This window comes from Artemia franciscana, unplaced genomic scaffold, assembly GCF_032884065.1.
Source record: "Artemia franciscana unplaced genomic scaffold, ASM3288406v1 Scaffold_1510, whole genome shotgun sequence".
Taxonomy (NCBI): Eukaryota; Metazoa; Arthropoda; class Branchiopoda; order Anostraca; family Artemiidae; genus Artemia; species Artemia franciscana.
Window position 1 is genome coordinate 38741 of NW_027062853.1, and position 18904 is coordinate 57644.

Genomic DNA, 18904 nt, shown 5'->3' on the forward strand with positions numbered 1-18904 from the left:
GATTTCTTCATTCAATTTAGTCTGTTTGGTTTAAGATTGTTAACTTAGAGGATTCGACTTATGCCCGCTCTGATCTCTAAAATTGTGTCTTTTCTTTCGTGAAAATGCATTGTATTCATGCATTGAATTTTTAAATCAAATAACAGTGTATACAGTACTTTTGCGTTGACGATAGCTTCTGGTCTATGGATGAGCATCCTAACCCCAAAAAACCTTATGGGCGTTTTCATGAGTATCTAGGCTTGTATGAGAAGCCTAGAGGAAACTTTTAAGAACCTAATAAAATTATTGAAGAAGAATTTTTATCGTCCTTCAAAAGAACTATGCAGTAAGGTCGTGGAAATATGGCATATATTTTGTGACATTTTACAAAATGTTGAAGATTAGCAAAAAAAATATATAAAACGCCTTTTAAACAGTCGATTGTTGAACAAAAAAACTTGTTTCTTTGGGAAACAAGTTCTTTCTGCTGTTGTAATTGAAAATACCCTTTATAACAAATTTTTCGCCGGTTCGAGATATAAGGCTCAACCTTTTTTCATAGATTGTTGGCAACAGTAGTATTTTTTTAGTAATGACTTTAGTGCAATCCGGCTGTCTAAACATAGGAATTGACTATCCCTTGTGAGGTGCTTCTTTACCTACCGTAACGGTGATACTAGTATATAGCTAGTAAGAATGGTGGGTACTCAGAAGAATATCCATTGACATCCTGTTATATCTCTAGAAGCCGTATTATTAATCCTTTGGAGGAGTATAAACAGCTTTCTATGAGCTCTGCAGAACACGGGCATTCATTTTTGGGAACAAGGTTTGTGTAAAAATTTGCAGAGAAGTATAATTGAGATGGATGGCATTGTGTCCATAGAAGGTATAATTTCACCATGCTTTCTTGCCCAGAAGGAACAAACCCATTCAAGAATATCTACCGCGTGAATGGATGGTGAAAATATATTTTTGAGGAGATGGGATTAATCAATATTCTTTTCAATATCAATATTAATTCAATATTCCCCCCGCGCGCGTAAGTCGTTACGCGCCATTGTAGTTGTGTCCCTATGTCCCACCTGTGAATATAGATAGATATATATATATATATATATATATATATATATATGTTTTTAACTACGTAAAACTTGCGAATATACAACATTCTTTGCTGTCCCATTGTCAGTGCATATAAATAGATTGTTAGGTTTCCGTATTCAGATCTATACCTCATAATTGTAATGATTGCCTTTTTCTTTTTTAATGGATTGTTTTATCTTCGTAGGACATGGTGGTTTGAAGTATGTCCACTTTAGCTGATATTTAATCTTTTTAAAAAGAATAGTAGATGACGTCTATGGTTTAAATTTTTGTTGAAGGTTTGGTCACTGAGAGGAGTGAATGTGGGGATTAAAAAAAGTTGTATTTTAAAGCTATTATAGGGAAAGTAGTAGTATTAGTATTAGTAGTATTTAAAGCTATTATAGGGAAAGTAAAATTCCATACTAAATTTGACTGGGATATTCTTCTTTTTTTTCCAGAATTTTTTTAGAATCCTGCCTTTCGTGCCGACAGCTTAAAGATATATCCTACATTAGTTATTCGTGGTACAGGTCTATATGATCTTTGGAAGACTGGACGGTATCAAAGCTATCCTCCTAATACGCTTGTGGACCTTGTTGCACGCATTCTTGCCCATGTTCCTCCTTGGGCGAGGGTATATCGTGTGCAACGAGACATACCTATGCCTCTTGTCAGGTAAGCTTGATCTTAATGCCTCAGACGAGGTGTCTAATTTTTAATCTTTTTTTCAAACGAGTTAATTCAAGTCTGTGCAGTATGTTTACCGTTAGAGAGTTGCTAAATGGTCTTGATCTCATGACCATATTTTCATAATGGTTTTACAAACTAAGCCGCAAGGAAAGATTATGTACAATAATAATAATTTATATATACATAAGCCAGCAAGGACCGTGACAAAAACGAGTAAGACACCAACCGACAAGTAACATCACTTAATACAAAAATAAAACAGCCTATCTCATCCTTTATAAACTTGCTTTGTTTGTGTGGCCAAACTCTTTAGAATTGACTGGGGGATCTTGCCATAATTTGTAGAGCTCAATTAAGAGGTGAAAATAAACGACCGAACACTAAAAGCCCACTAATCTGCTAATCTTCTATTCCAGAAATTTTGGAACAAATGTTTAACCTCTCTCGTTCTGTGCTGAAGATTAAGATCTTCAGCTCATTGAAAAATTTGTCATAAGAAAATGTGACTTTTGTTTTATCGATCGAACATTCAGAGTTTTTTTTTAAATTTAGGAAAGGATAGTCCCTAAAAGCTGTGTATGAATAATTTTACAAATTTTGTATACCTGGTAAGAAAACACCAGAAATCGGCTCAAAAGAGATGTCGTTTGATCAGTTTGGCAACTTTTGAAGCTCCCTGTGGTGCCTTTGTTTGAAAACCTTGCCGACAAAATTTCGCGTCTTTTCTATCAAGTTTCATACGCAAACCATAAATTCTCAATAGCTATCAATGATGACAAGTCCACTGGGAGAATTCACTTATAATCCCTTTGTCTTTGTGACGTTCAGCCAAGGTCAAGGCTCACAAAATGATTTTCAAGGTATCGAATTCTTTTAATATCTAACGCATAAATACGTGAATGTAATGTAATAAAAGTCTACAAAAAACTATAGGTGAGGCATTGTCTCAGGAATTTCCCTAGCTTACGAATTGCCAAAGCAACTATCATTTCTCATTGCCCAATTATTATTATCAATAAACTTTACCCCCTCAAAAATTATTTCCTTAAATCCGTCTTTGTACTCCCTTTGTTTTCCTCTACGAAGTGAAAAAGGCTTTCTCCACACATTAAGCAAAAGCAAGGGCCATTTTTGTGCCATGGAATAGTGGCTTATTTATCTTGGAATGTCCTAAGAGATTTTCTTTATATGCGCCATATGACACGATTATGCACCTGGTACACGATTAAAAAAATACCAGATCGAATAATTTGAGTGATGGCCATTGCAGAAATTGAAAGAGGACGGGTGGAGTGAAAGCACTTGCCAATGTTATGGGATCTTATTGGAACTTCATGATGCCTGGATAAGAGAATTTGTTTTAGGGGAGGGGGGCAGGTCCGAAAAAGGTGCAAAAATAGGTGAAATGAAAACACGTCAAGATTTCAGGGGAGGGGGTTGTAAGGGGTTAGATTTGAGAGGAGAATGTCAAGCTTGACGACTTCCGTTTGGGATGGAAAAATAATCACAGGGATTTCATTGCGTTTTCTAGCTTTCTATATTCGAGCCTCATTTTTAATTTTTCACCTTTTATTATTTTTAATGCTTTGTTTTTCAAAATTTAAGAAACAAATTTTGATCGGTCTTTAATTTTATATCAAAAGATATGTTTCATTTCACTGAAAAGAAGTATTTCAGTTGCTAAAAATACTAGTTTTTCATCGATGGAGCTGTACCTAGAGATCTTAAGTGACGAAATCAATGTTTCCATTCACTCATCTTCGTACCTCTAAGACTGGGTTGAATTAAACTTTAATCTCTACAATGATCCCATAGGACCTACAGATAAATCTGATAAATATTCCCTGATAGGACATACTCCAGCATTAGAACTGGCCAAATGTGAGTCATACACATGGTCAAAACTTAGTTTTTTTGTTTTTTTTTTAATTGAAATATTGTATTTATTGCTATTTTACTAAGGAGTGTCCAGTTATGTTTGTGCACTTCAAGACGTGTGATATAATTTCGATTTTTCTTACAAACTTGACTCTTTGGATTGGTCAAAAGTGATGAAATAATCGCTTCGATGTAACGGGCTTAAAAAATTACTTTAAGAATTGTAAGAAATTCGAATAAGGCTGAATGAAGAAATAGAAGATTTGCTAGATTTTGAATAAAAGGTGTTCGAATTAGATTTTAGGACCAATAATTAAAAATTTAATGAGAAACAGGAGAGTTGGAGTTTAGTCGAATTTAAAAGATAGGGAACCATAGTACATAGCAGAATAAAATTAGTAGCTTCCTTGGCACGGCCCTTTGTGGCCAGGTTAGCTGCATAGGGCTTGAGACCTCCATCTGCAGGGCTTGAGTATGGTAAATACTTACAAAATGAATTCCAGGTCGTCTCGGCGCAACCACCATCGCTACGCACAATCATTACATCATTCACTATTACTTGCGTTATGAATAAAAGTTGTCTTGAGAAATTTACGGTCTTTTGTGCTCACAAACTACCTATTTAATTCGTAGCTATCCATTTAACTGGAGAGTTAACTAACATAAGCAGTATTAAGCAAGACTGGCTAACTATAAGTAACTTTCCCAGCGCATTAATTCTTTTTGAATAAGTAATGTATCTAATATAGCTCAAACATCCAAGGCCAGTTAAATATGATACTTTCTCCGTGCTTTGCTTGGCAGAATTTGCATTTTTGGTGTCTTTATTTCGTCATTGATTTACTTTACAGTCTAGCTATGGAGTTGAGCTCAAAAAGCTTGTTTGGTCTGCAGTTGCGTATAGCAGCCCTGAGTAGCTCTAATTCATAGCCTGCTTCGAGTATTGTTCATAATCTACATGTTTGCTCTGGGGTTGAACGTCATAATCCAACATGGGTAAAATTTATATTTTTATACAACCTCACTTCTTTATTCTGTTTTTGTTTCAGTTCTGGGGTTGAGCATGGCAACTTGAGAGAATTAGCTTTAGCAAGAATGAAAGATTTTGGAACTGAATGCCGTGATGTCAGAACTAGAGAAGTAGGAATCCAAGAGATTCATCAAAAGTCCGATCACATGAGGTATGAATTTATCCAAGTAACTGACGTAGAAATCTTTTGATCATCGTTGCTATCTGAACCTCTGTAAACCCATCACTACAACAAAATCTACCATGCTAAGATAGTTGTAAAAGAGACAAGTAAACCCTGAAAGCTTGCTTGTGAGGGGTGGAGTAAAACAGAACTAAAACCCACTGGGGGAGACGGGAAGGAAAGAGAGGACGAAGGGAATCAAAGGATATTAGGAGATGGCAGGAAGGAAATGGGGAATTGAGAAACAAGAGAAACTGATTACAACTCAATGCTTTAAATTAAATTTAAAGAAAAAGACGAAAATCTCTGCTGATCTCTAGGAAGAACATTAAAAGAACAATTTAGACTGATACTGGTGGGATTGGGAGTCAAAGGTAAGATGGTGGTGCGATAATATTTACTGTTTGAAGGAATTACATAGCAGAATAAAAGTAGTAGCTTCCTTGGAACGGCCCTGGGAACTCCGTCTGTAGGGCTTGAGTGCGTCTGTGTGTGTCTGACTCTGTGTTGCTTGTGTGTGGAACTTATTAACCTAAACCGTTGGAGAATGACGTTAAAGGAACCAAAATGTGGGCTGATAAGCATCTTAGCTGATGATTTTATCACGGGAAAATGAAGAAAACGAAATTACAATGAATAACTAAGGTGTTGAGCACCAAACAAAATAACTATGGGCTAAAAAAAAGGACAAACTTTAAAAAATACATCGAAAATTAGTTTATATGTATTTCGTTACTTTTTTATGAATTGGACAGAAATTATGGGGGGAGGGGGCTCAAGTCCCCAATCCCCTGCCCTACTCCCCCTGTATACGGCCTTGATCAGCAGAGAGTAATAATTACTTTGATGTAACATGCTAGACTGCCTTTAAAGTAATCAAACGTATGTGGTTAATTTGATTTCGAACCGACAAGGGAGATCAAGCATATCTACTTGAAAAATATGCTTAGTTTACTTGAGGTGTAATGTCATTACAAAATATAGATATATAAACCATAGGAGGGGCTTGTACCTACAACACTACTGCTATAAGTGATAATTCGCCACACCACAAAGCCACCATAGCTGTCTCTCCTTTGCCTTCATCCTAATCTGTTCTAAACTTCACTCTTCAACCTCCTCTCCCCCTGACATTCATAAATATTTCTTTATGAGCTACTTCCATCCCATTTGAGGCCGCCATGTTTTTTGTTTGGTCCAGCTGGATCGATAATGACCCATTCAAAATAAGATTTTACTAATACTGAAATTTAGCTAGCGCTAATTTAACCAGCACTTTTTCTGGTTAATTTTGAAATTACCTAGAATTGTTCAGCTAATAAAACAAACAAAAAAATTCTAAAAGACTTAATTGGCTGAAATTAGGACTAGCTATAGGTTGTTGTGAATGGGGCTTATCAAGAACAATTTTGGCAAACATCCATCCTTTATTCACAAAACGTGGGATCGGGCCACGTTTTTCGCAGAGTTATATTGCATGATGATATACAGTCGTTCAAACGAGTTTACACAATGGACTCTTAAAATGAATATGTACACTTTTCGTGATATTTGAAATAATACCAGTCGAGACATGAGTTGGTTTTATACAATTGCCATTTTAATTGATTATTTAATTCAATTTTTACTTTTTTAATATGTACTTTTTATTACTTCCTGCTTGCAATTAATTTTTTATTGGAATATTTGATTGTACTTTGCTATTTTCATGGGTCCAAAACTATTCTGAAATATTTTGCGTTTCTAGCTTGAGTACTTTCCTGCAAGTCAGTGGAATGATAGAAGATAGGTTTGTGGGCGACCGATTGATTACTGTTGGCTAAAGTCGTTATTCTAAAGAATAAGAAAAAACGATTATGATGATCTTTGTCCGGGTCACGAATAAAGAGTGACCCGCCCAGTGGAAAAACAATGTGCTATATTTCACTGATGTAGGAAAACTAGTTCTACCTTAGATATTCATTTTTTTTTTTGTTCTGTATTGGACTTCTGACATTTTTGGTAGCCTTATGCTACTTTAACGCCATGCAAAGAAAAAACGTCTTTTTCAAGTTTATGCTGTCCAGGAAACCACTATACCAAAATATCTGAAGTTCCTTGATCTTTTCTTTTTTATCTAGTGGCAATTATTATTTTTGAACTTTCATTATTTATTTCTTTCAATTTATTAGATGAGGACAACTATGCATTGTAAAATCAAAATATCCAAAAAAAAATCTTTATATCGTATCAAAATGTCACCACATCTGAGAGTTTTGACTGGTTTTTCGTGTTTATTGTGGCATTTCTAAAGCCTAATCAATTAAATCATCGAAGCCAATAATCGAGAGAAAATAAAAAGAAAATTTGTTTCCACTTTTAATCCTCACTTCAGATTACTTAAAGATTACGCGCTGTTTATCCTCTCTGTCTTCCATGTTCTGTGGTTCTGTGTCTCAGGTGACATTATCTGTTAGAGAGGAAGTTGAAAGGTTGGTCTTCCGTGATTGGTTGAGACACCATTGCCAGCAGTTGTATGACTTATGGATTTTTTGTTGTTTTTTTCTCGAGTAATTATTTATATATTTTTTGTTCAGTTTCTGGCAATATTGACACTAGAATACACTGGCTTTCAATAAGTCTTTATTCTGAGCACCAATGCCAGCTCGGCTACTGGGCTTTCTGCTTTTTTGTTGCTTTTTTTTGCAATAAATTATTACCACCATTGAAAAATAAGCATCTAATGGGAAATATACAAATAATTAAGTATATTTTAGTTTAGACTTGGTCAAATGGCTTTAAATAAAATATTTAATGCTTAAATTGTATCTAAAAAAATATCAAAGTTTGGAATATTCTTCAGAGTTATTACTTTCAAGTCTCTAGTCTTGTATTTTTTTTCTCGTTGTTTGTCAATAAAATAAAAAGCTTACGAGGTGGCTGTGATTTTGGCTTGACTGTCAATATTCACAACCCTACTATTTGAATTAGGATTGCCAACTCCTGGTGTCCAAAAAGAGTGCTAATCAAGGCCAAAAAAAAGTGATTGTCACTCTTCCATGTCCCCTCTGATGTAAAAAAAAGAGTGCATTTCACACAAAAGTGTGCAAGTTGGCAACCCTGGTTTGAATTGCATTTTTCCTCTTAAAAGTATGAAAACCAAGGGTCGATCCACAAGGAACCCTGCATATCCAAGTCTTTACCATCAGCAATTCATTGCCCTTTCTTTCGAGTTTATTCAACAGTAAATCATTACAGAAACGGTTCAGAATAGTCTCCCCTGTAAGTCTTTTATTGAATACGATTTTCTGTCTAGTGAAATTTTTTAAAACAGTCATTTATAGTTCTCGTGTGCTTATTTTTCTGTCTAATTAGCCTTTTTGTGATACTTTTTTTTACGTTTGCCATTTACTTAAAGAAGAAGGAATGAAACTGAAATTCACTCTTGCCAAGAAATCAAAATTTCCATGCGATATCTCTTCGATAAACAAGAAACTAGTCTGATGCTTTTGTTCAAAAGGGCTGAATGAAACGCTACTTTTCTGGGTTTGAGATCTTTTTGTATTCGAGTAATTTTTGTGTGATTTGTCTTGTATTTATTTTCTTTGGTTAGTGAAAACATGAATAAAAAAAAAAAATTGTATATTCATAGAAGGGCGGATCCAGGTTGTGGTTTCAAAGATGCGTGCCCCCTCCCTTTGAAGGTCGAAAATTGCTCTAATTACAGGATCGGAGGAGTGAAAATGGCGATTTGGAAGCCAAATTTTAAGTTCCTCTCATATTAGTATTTCTATATCTGCCCCTGTATTCATGTGCTTTTATTCATCTTGCACAAGGAACCCTGTATATCCAAAATCTTTACCATCAGCAATTCATTGCCTAGTTTTCGAGTTTATTCAACAGTAAATCATTACAGAAACGGTTCAAAATAATCTCCCCTGTAAGCCTTTTAGTGAATACAATTTTCTGTCTGGTGAAATTTTTTAAAACAGTCATTTCTAATTCTCGTGTGTTTATTTTTCTATCTTTCTGCGATACAATTTTGCGATTAGCCTTTTTGCGATACATTTTTTTTACGTTTGCCATTTAATTAAAAAAGAAGGAATTAAACTGAAATTCATTCCTTCCGAAGAAGTCAAAATTCCCGTGTGACATCTCTTCGATAAACAGAAAACTAGTCTGATGCTTTTGTTCAAAAGCTGAATCGAACGCTACTTTTCTGGGTTTGAGATCTTTTTGTGTTTGAGTAATTTTTATACAGTTTGTCATGTATTATTTTCTTTGGTTAGTGAAAACTTGAATTAAAACAAATTGATCTATTCACAGAGGGATGGATCCAGGTTGCGATTTCAAGGGCACGTACCCCCTCCCTTTGAAGGTCGAAAATTGCTCTAATTACAGTATCGGAGGAGTGAAAATGGCGATTTGAAAGGCAAATTTTATCAGTTCCTCTCCAAACAGTATTTCTATATCTATCCCTGTATTCATGTATTTTTTTTTATCTCTCTGTAGCCTCTTATTTTCTCTTTTTCATCTGTAGGTGGAACTTGTTCGAAGAGACTATGCTGCTAACAATGGGTGGGAAACACATTTCGGCACATGGATGACACATTTCGGCAAGTGTTTTAATTATTTGAGTTGATTTCGAGTGGATTTTGATGTTTGTAATTGCTTTTTTGTGGAGAAATCTGGGGAAGATAAACAGGAAGGGTGTGCGAAAGCACAGGATGGCTGGCCCCCAGCCCCCCATTGTACTTCCTGGCTGAAGGGCCAAGAAACCGAGATCAGCACCGCCGGTACGGACTGTAAAGTCTAATGCCGTATGCTTTACCTTTTTTTTCTATTCTATTCAGTTTGTATTATGGTTAGAAAATTATTTCGCTTGTGATTAGTCTTATGTTCAAGGATTTTTGATGGGTTTTGACAGGTATTAAATTTCGCTTTTATAGCTGAATCTCAAATTTGTAGAAAGAAAAAAAATGCCATGGGGCCAAATATTCCATTTGCTTCTCAGTGGAAAATTTATTTTTCCAGCCATTTTCTTTAAAATAATTGAAAGCTTTCAATATAAGTGTTCTGAACAGTGTAAAGTTGGTATTTTTTTCTAAGATAAATATTCAAAGAAGTTGAGTACGTGCTCAGGTTAGAATTAGCGCCTGGACCCTTCCCTGAATTTTTTGTGGTTTTACAATTTTCTTTTAAATTTTGCTTGATGTTGCGTATAATTCGCCTGTTTTGCGTAAGTCCATTACAATAAAATTATGTTTGAAGGGTTCAGGGGGACAAATTAATTAGTTCTCTGTCGCAAGTCTTTTTTTATCCTGTTCGTAGTAATGAAGAGTAAGGAGTGAGCTTTGTCACCTGAAACCGAAATTCTAAAAAAGCGAAGCTGGATAATCCACATCAAAATAATCTACTTTTAATGGTAATTCCAATATATGTATCTCATTAAGAATATGGTTCCCTATCAAAATTTATTAGTTAAAAAACCTACATAAATTTGTATTAGGAAGAATTCCCCTAAAAAGGGAAAGTGTTCTTGATGAACACATCATCATCATCATCAACAATTACATCATCAAAGTCTGGGAATCCAAAACAGGAGGTATCTAGCCATATATACAAAATACAAAATTTTACATTTATTTTGAGAAGGGTGATCACAGATGCGTCTTTGTTTTTCGTTTCATTTTTCCACCAGGAGCGATCGTATCAAACTCATCGTTATGGAATCTTACAGCGTTAGTGTCTTTTTAAGCAACAAAAGAAGTTTTGCCACAACAAAGCTGGCGATTTCTGCCATGTAAAACCATAATTTTGGTGTGACTAGTGCTACACATGCAATCAAGAAAAAGTTCTGAGACAATGAATCCGTCTAAAACTATGGAAAAAGATCTTCACTTAGCCCCCAAGTTTCAGATACAATATTGTCGCGCGGTGAGGCATTAATCCCTAAAAATTTATATTCTTGATAGAAAATGAGAGAACGGTTGTAGTGGAAAATTCACGCAGTATTACTAACGGTTACGCTAAATTCATCATAGAAAATTCATTAAAATGTCATCTTTCCAAAACTTTCAAAAACAAAACTCTCCAGCAAATATAAATATACTTATACATAAAACAACACTTGTACCTTGGAGAAAAATCTACTTCGGCTGAGAACCGGAAATTCACTTAAGAGTATTTCACAACAAGCTTAAAGACTTTTCTAGTCATGTCAGTTTGGCATGCTTTTTATAATAAAAAGCATTGGCTGTGTAATCACTGTTAAAAATTAATGGTTGCTGGAAGACCCATCTTGCATCAAGAGATAGTTAAAGTTGCTTTGGGGGGGGGGGGGGGGGTTCTATTCGACGCAGCTTGAAAACTGCATACGGAAGAATTCTTAATTAGATTTTGATCCAAATGTCCAATACAATGTGTGCACGAAAAGACTGCGTCATACTACTTTGTACTCCCTTTTTTATATTTTACTCCCTCTTTTATTATTCCTTCTTAGTCTATCCGTGTTTCTATGAATTGATTTAGTCAACCGTATCTATAATATCTATTAATGTCTATCAATCTTATGAACGAATCGATTTTTTGTATCCTACTATTCAAAGCCGTTTTGTTGGTAATATCCATATGCAGCCAAATAGTAAACAATAAGAGTATATACAGCATCATATACCTCACGCAAGACTTTGAGGGTTGGAATGCATGGAGAATCTTTTCCTAGGTTATTACAGCCACGAAAAAAAAACTAGAAATTTAAACAGGTTTTTATTTTATTTTTTTCATGCAATGACAGAATGATCTGATTAAACTTCAATTTTTTAGGCCTGAATTAAAGAAAGGGGAGAGAGAGAGAACGGTTTATTAAACAACTTTCGTAGCTCTTGGCTAATTTGCAGTTGCATAAACATTAAAAACAAAAGTAATGCACTGTTAAACATAGACGTAAAACATACACAAATGGATAATAATATCGGTTTGTCAGTTCACATATAGGAATCAGTTTGGACATCTGTCTTGTTCTACTGTCATGCGGGCCGTCTACGGGTAAGATGTCTCGATGGCCTGGGTCTAAAAGCAATGTTTTTTCAAACCTCATGATGAGATCACACAATCTTTTGTTCTATGCACTAAATTTTAGTGTAATGAGTGCTTCATGGTAAGGAACATCTCTAGAACCCAGGATAATCCTAACTGCCCTTTATTGCACTGACTCTAGGTTGTACATCAGGTGAGCAATGTGTAATATTGAAGGACCTATATTCACTCAACTAAACGTTTCTGGGTCACTGAGTTTGCGTGGCGGTTCGTGCGTGAAGCTACTGGAATCAGTTTGAGGTATAGAAGTAGCTCTACTGTGAACAGTGCTGACATCTAAAAGTCACAAAATCAAAAAAGTAGATGGCGCCACCGTATACAAGGGTGAAGAAAGGTCAAACAAAGTATCGTTCCTGTATTTAATTTGCATATTGATGGCACAGAAAACTGTCAGGATAGCCACTGCTTTAACTGGTGACGCCATTGACGAACCAGCACACATATATTGGGCACTATTAAGCTAAACTTGTTAGATGGGCTCTGCAGCTGTGCTAGCGCAACAGCGCCATCTACCAAAAGAGGTGTATCGATTTCAAGAGCTTCATGTTTATGGGTCTGTTGTTCCCGTCAGTGCAAGGGATCCACGGAAATTCCAACATAAAGGTTTTGGTACGCTACTCATGGAAGAAGCAGAAAGAATCGCCTTAGAGGAACATGGATCACATAAAATCGCTGTTATATCAGGTAAACAGTTTAAATTAAACTGTGAAAGGATAAGGGCTGTACGTTGCGCTAGCTTTTCCAGGGGAAGGAAACTTGCCCTAATTACTAGGGAAAATTACTTGGAAATTACTAGGAAAATCACTAATTACTAGAAAAAATTAATTGGCCTCGGTAAAAATGACTAAGAGAGTAAACATACTAATCTTGCGTTTTCATTTGATAAAGAGAAATATCTATGAACACGAGGTTCATAGAGACTCACCTGAGGGACCTAAATTACTAGTCGAATTAGCTAAATTCTCCAAGTTAAAGGAAAATCACTGCGAATTTACGTAGCATCTTCATTTTACTTTACCCGTGTAAAATATCAAATTGACTTTCAGCTTTTCGAGGGGTAAACGATAAAAAAGTGTGATTTTGATTTGAAAGAATTTAGATGAAGCTTACTTCCAACCTACAATTTATAGTGATTAAAATATTCCAAAAAAGCACATCGGAAAGCCAAAAATAGCCCAATTTGCAACAATAAAAAACTTTACTGTCGAGATAGATAAGCCAGTAGTGGCCTGGCATCCTAAATGGGTACCTACAATTGATGTGTGTCAAAACGTTCCATTTTTGTGATGTTCTATCTTTCAGCAATGTCGATATTAATTGAAAGGTTGGCCATCAAATCGTTCGAGTTTACTTCATTTAATCATGTGTACTTTTCCTGTTTTAACGTAGTTTTTATTTTCTAGGAGTGGGAACGAGAAACTACTATCGGAATTTAGGATATGAATTAGAAGGCACTTACATGGTGAAATTTCTCCTGTGAAGTCTTGTTTGCTGGTTTTAAAAAAAAAATTTCAATTATAATACAAATTACAAAAATCAGCAATTTTCTTATTTACATGAAGTCGTCAGAATCGTTGCCATCTTTGTTAGACTGCATGCTTTCAATTTTAATTAACTTGTCGTAGCCCTAAGAAAGAGAAAGCAATAACTATATATTCACCGAATTTAATCGTTTTGTAGTTTTTTTTTTCAGAAATAGTACAATGAGTAGCCAGAATAGGGTAACTGTCTTCCCTGATATGGAAAATATGTTTCAAGACGGAAGAAGTTATGTGCCACACTTAGCAATTCAACGCTAAACCTAAACCCCAGCTTCAAAAGTATAATCAAAATTTTTCCATAACCCACAGTCTTGAGGAAGTGACGTAAACCAATGGGCTTTTTTTACCTTTAAAAAAAGGAAATTTAAAGTATCAACATACAAAAGTTTAGTTCCTTCTGACCCACACGGCAGCCTTGATATTTATTAGTAGCAATGTGATACATAAAGGGTGAATGGATACCCTTACCGATCGATTTTCTCCTTAAAAAAGATAACTGGAATTCCAAGCATTCGCGTTGACCAAGCTCTCGTCCAACTTTCAACAATAGTTGCCGAAAAAAATTTGACTGGAGCGGCCTCAGCAAAAACTTGACTTGGCTGGCCTCGGCAAAAACATGACTGAGCTGGCCTTAGAAAAATTTACTGAGGTTAGTAAATGTTACTATCTTAACTAAAGAGTATGTGTAACTTATAGGAGTGGAAACTGGCTCTAGTGTCGGCCAAGAAAACATCAACACCATCTCGATTGCGGATACATTTGGCATTTTTTAAGCTTTCTTATTGGATTCTTGTCAGGAACTGAGATCAGACACTTAAAACCGCGCTAACTAGCGTTACAAATAGCATAAATAATATCAAGGAAATAATAGTAATAATTAAATTAATTATTGCTATTAATACACTAAAAAAAAAAAAATACCAGTATCGCCAAACGCTAGTTAGCGCATTTTCTTTTTTTGCCGACAATACCGCCATCTCCCACTCTTGTATGTTACCCATACTCTTTGATCTTAACTCTAACTTTAAGAGATTTGTAAAGACAACAATGGTTGTGTAACAAAAGGAACAAAATTTAAAAAAAAAAATACCTTTGCTCTGCTTCTTCTTTCCGTCTTTTTTCTTCTTCCTTTTCACGCTGGTTTTGCTCTCTTAATAATCATTTCTTGTCCTCTCTTTCCGCGGCATCTCGGGCCTCTCTCACAGCTCTCAAATCAACCTCTCTAATTTCTTTGGTCTTGTTCAATCGATTGACTATTTCATTGATTCGTTTTTCAACTCAAATTTTATAAACCTACTCAATATGTGTTCGTTAATAAATAGAATAACCAGGTAATCCTTTATGATTATGATGCTTGTAAAATTGAAGCCAAAACTTAGAATTTCTTGATAAAAAAAGAGGTTCTTTGCAACGGACAGTGAGCTACGAGCGACTCGTGCTAATAGTAGACAAAATACTACAAAAAGGGATTTTGATAGCAATATATACATCAAAATAATCTGCATATTATGGTAACTCCAGATATGTAAAACCTATCAAGTTAAAAATTCCCTGTCTAATATTTCGAGCTTGATCAAATTTGGTTAACAATAGGAAAAGGGGGGGGGGTCTTGCAATGAAAACTAAATCATCATTTCCAGCACATCAGAGAACCCTGTTACAAAGGTTTCAAGCACTTACTAGGAAAATGTGCTACAGTCTGTGGGTGAGTTTTTTTTTTATAGGTTATGGTATCGAACCAAGGTCCTAAAACATTGAAAGGGGATTATTTAAACTGAAACTGAAGGTTCTGGAGCCCCTTTTAGGTAGCAAAAGATACTAGGCCATAGAAATTGGCGTTCTTTACATTTTGAAGCATAAACTGACAAAGAGGGTCAAAATACAACCGAATAAAAACGTTAAGATAGACGATCGATTTTGAAACATCAAAAAGCCATATAATAAGCTTCGAAGTTTGGGACGGCACAAAGCCACGCGGTGGCACATCCGCTCCTAAATATTCATGCAGTCGATTCAAAATAAGCGCTTATTACATATAATTATTTAAAGGCTTCATTTAACTGTGTCGAATGATTTAAAGCTTCATAAAAATATGAATGGCAGAGTGTGTCACTCGGGTGTTGGTCATATGGTAGGAAAGGGTATGCTAGAAGCCTCAAAAAGCATCAAAATAGGCAAAAATCTTATAATTACATTTGCAAAACTATGAAGTGTAGCATATAAAATTACATTCACAGGCATACCTGCGCCGACGGCGGGAGTGGCAAGTGGTAATGGTGTGAAAAGAGTTGTTCGAAATATTTCTTTTTGAAACCGGGAAAAGAATGATCTCAAGATTATTGTTGATATTATATACCTCTCCCCCTCCCTTACTACGGTGGTCATGCACTTTTAAGGGATGATCAAAGCGCTGTAGAACGGATGGTATACTTATATATAAAAGACTGATTGAGGGGGTGGGGAGGGGCTAGTTTGCAGATTTTCTTTAGATTACGAAAACCATGGATCAAACAGTCAGTAGTAACCAAAGGTATTTAAAAGCCGATCCCTGTCAAAAGAAACTAAAACTCCAAGTGACGGCGTTCGTAAAGTCGTTCGCAAAGTATTTTCCGTAAAGTTTTCACCGCTCATATGAGCCTTGTACTTTGCGCGCGTTTTGAGCAGCAAACTATTCAAATTTCTGAAGCATTTCATAATTCAGAGAAAAGTCTTGAAGAAATAAGGAGCTTGTGATGCGATTTGAGGCATAAGGGCTTGTTGCATATTCTGTTTTCAGGATCGAGCATATCAAGATTTCCTGGTTTTTCCTATTTTCTTGTGAAGTTGACAGGTGGTGCCAAAAATCCTGGCAAGAATTCAGTCCCATAGCACCCTAGATATTTAGTGCAAAACTCCAAACCACTGATGTCTACTGCACTTGAAATCAGCATATCTTCTGGTTCCTGATTCCACATTTCCAAATCTGTTAAAAAGTTTTGCTCTTGAACTCTTTTCCTATTTTTATGAACTTTACGAAAAAAGTTGACCAAAGTTTAACTTTAATGTTTGCTCACGTAAAGGTTTTCGGAAGGTTAACGAAGCAACTTTACGAACTTTGCGAACGACTTTACGAACGCCGTCTGTTAGAAAAAGGGACTAAACAACTCTAAACAAGAGTGCCACCTAGCTGAAAAACAAGGAATGAACACACAAATCCCAGAGGTTGATATAATTTTAATTTGAAAGCCATTTTTGGCAAAAAAGAAAACGAATTTAGAGTTTTAATCGCTTAGAACCCAGAAAGCACTTAAATTGCTGTTGCCGGGAGTCACCAAAAATCCAAAGCTTGGACTTCCAAAGCACTGAACCAGTGAACAGCTTTGAAATAGTAGATTAAGATGTCGAGAAACGATTGAGTTATTTTTCCACTAAGAAGAGAATCTGTTCATGATTTTGGTTTAAAAAAGACGCAACATGACAAACTTTCTGCTAAAAGGTTGGTAGTACAGGGGACAGGGTGCTTAGAGATAACAAGAATCCTCTTTGCCAGTCCCTCCATACATTTTTGATTCTTCACATTATTAAAATTTTAACTAGGTACAAAGCGTCTATCTTTTCTATTAAAATGTTTATAAGCCCCCCCCCCCTCCCCCGAAGCACAACTGATTATTTGCATGATTCTTTCATACAGGCAGGTAAGGATAACTTCTACTTATGAATTTAGACGAGAATAGCATGACCAATCAAATATCTTCAACAGGTATTTCCCCTAGCATTTGACAAAGCCATGAATAGCATACAATTCACTGAGTATACAACAAGCATCTCTACAGAAACTAAAATGACACGGTCATTGTCTAGGAAACATTGAGAGGGGTACAAACCTTTCGGGCTATAGAAAACCTCCAATTTGGAAGAATTACCTGAACAAGTCCACGAAAACTTGGTAGCATTCAATAGTTTATTGTGGAAACGCCCTTTTGTATTAACAATAGAAAATCTAGCATATTTTCCTTTGTGTGTGTAATCTCACAGGTGTAATCGCATTAGTGCAATCTTTTTGGGATAGCTACTTGAATTTATGACTTGTGCAATTTCTCTTGGATCAAAGTTGCTACTCTCCAATAGAAAATATGATGACCCTATAGTTGAGCCATAAAAGGTGTCTAGTCTAGAGAGCCAATGATGTTTCTTACAGAGGAACTGTATCAGAATAGTTTTAGGCACTCCTTTGACTAACCACATATCATATAGTAAGTTGTATGAAAAAGATGAGTATATCCCACTTTCTAGGCCTAAAATGAAAGAAAGGTTAAGAAGCCTAGGCCTAGTTTTACGGATGATGAATGACAGACATTCAAAGAGATCTGGCTTTTTGGTCATTCATCTGCGACCAGAGGGAAAGCAGGTCATCCCAAATGGGGGGGGGGGAGGGTTGTGAAGTCATAAGAAATGATTTGATGGAAACTGGAGCTTCATTGGAAGGCGTAATAAGTAGAGCTTTGAACAGATTGGGTGGAGGAGGATCATGTGCAGTTGGGTTGGCCTCAGGTAGCTTTGTGTTGATGTCAGTTGTTCGTAGTAACAGCATTAGTTGATAGAAATATATTCAAAACGTACCCATTATACCCACTGATATTCTTAAACAGAAAAACCACCCATTTAGGGTTGCAATCACCAGAAAATGCGTCAGTAAAAAGATCACACTGACAAAAGATCACATCCATAAAAACGAAACGTACACCCTATCAGCTTCGTTCCACCTCTTGCCAAGCTTAGGGTGGAATTTAGGGCATTAAACTTCAAAGATTATATTCTCAGTTTTTTTTTCCAATCATTATTTGCAATTTCACTGCACGATGTTGGCACGTTCCTTTTTTCTTGGTATAGGGGCATGTTCCAGCTTCGTTTCTTGACTTAGCTATATTTTCAAAATGATATAGTAGAAACATCTGAATCGGCCAGTATCGCAGCATAAACCTGTATTCAAAAAGTTTTTCATCTTCAATGTTATAATATCTTTTACACGGATATTAAAATATTTTTCCAGGCTTCATTCTTCATACAATTGCCCTGCTGGAAAAACTAGCTTTAATTTATTTTCTTTTTAAATTTTTATTGTACTTAATTTTTGTATTATCAGAAATTTCTATACTTACTATTCTTGTGCAAAGTAATGTTCACTAAGGAATTCCAAGACAGCCTCCTTATTTCGCAGATTGTTGAATACTTTCCTTTTAGGTTTTGGCAGGGATTTTTCTAACATGAAAACTAAATGATGGTGGAAAGTCATAAAAAGGGGCTCTTTCAATTCAGCTATTTTGATGTATCGTTTTACACATTCTTGAGGAGTTTTTACATAGCCGAAAAACAAGGCAGGATTTTCCAACATTCCTCTAGCAGACATAACTCCTAAAATGAATATTACTATGTGTGGAAATTAATACACATGAAAAGCTCAGAGCGGATACCCTC

The 18904-nt window shown here is 35.6% G+C and overlaps 1 long non-coding RNA gene across 1 annotated transcript; it reads left to right on the forward strand.

Annotated features, from left to right (window-relative positions):
- The first annotated feature begins 545 nt into the window (after positions 1-545).
- LOC136042581 (uncharacterized) lies at positions 546-13565 on the forward strand. Its single transcript, XR_010621354.1, has 4 exons — positions 546-1746; positions 4689-4820; positions 9352-9427; positions 13313-13565. It is a non-coding gene; the product is annotated as an uncharacterized LOC136042581 (long non-coding RNA).
- The last annotated feature ends 5339 nt before the right edge of the window (positions 13566-18904 follow it).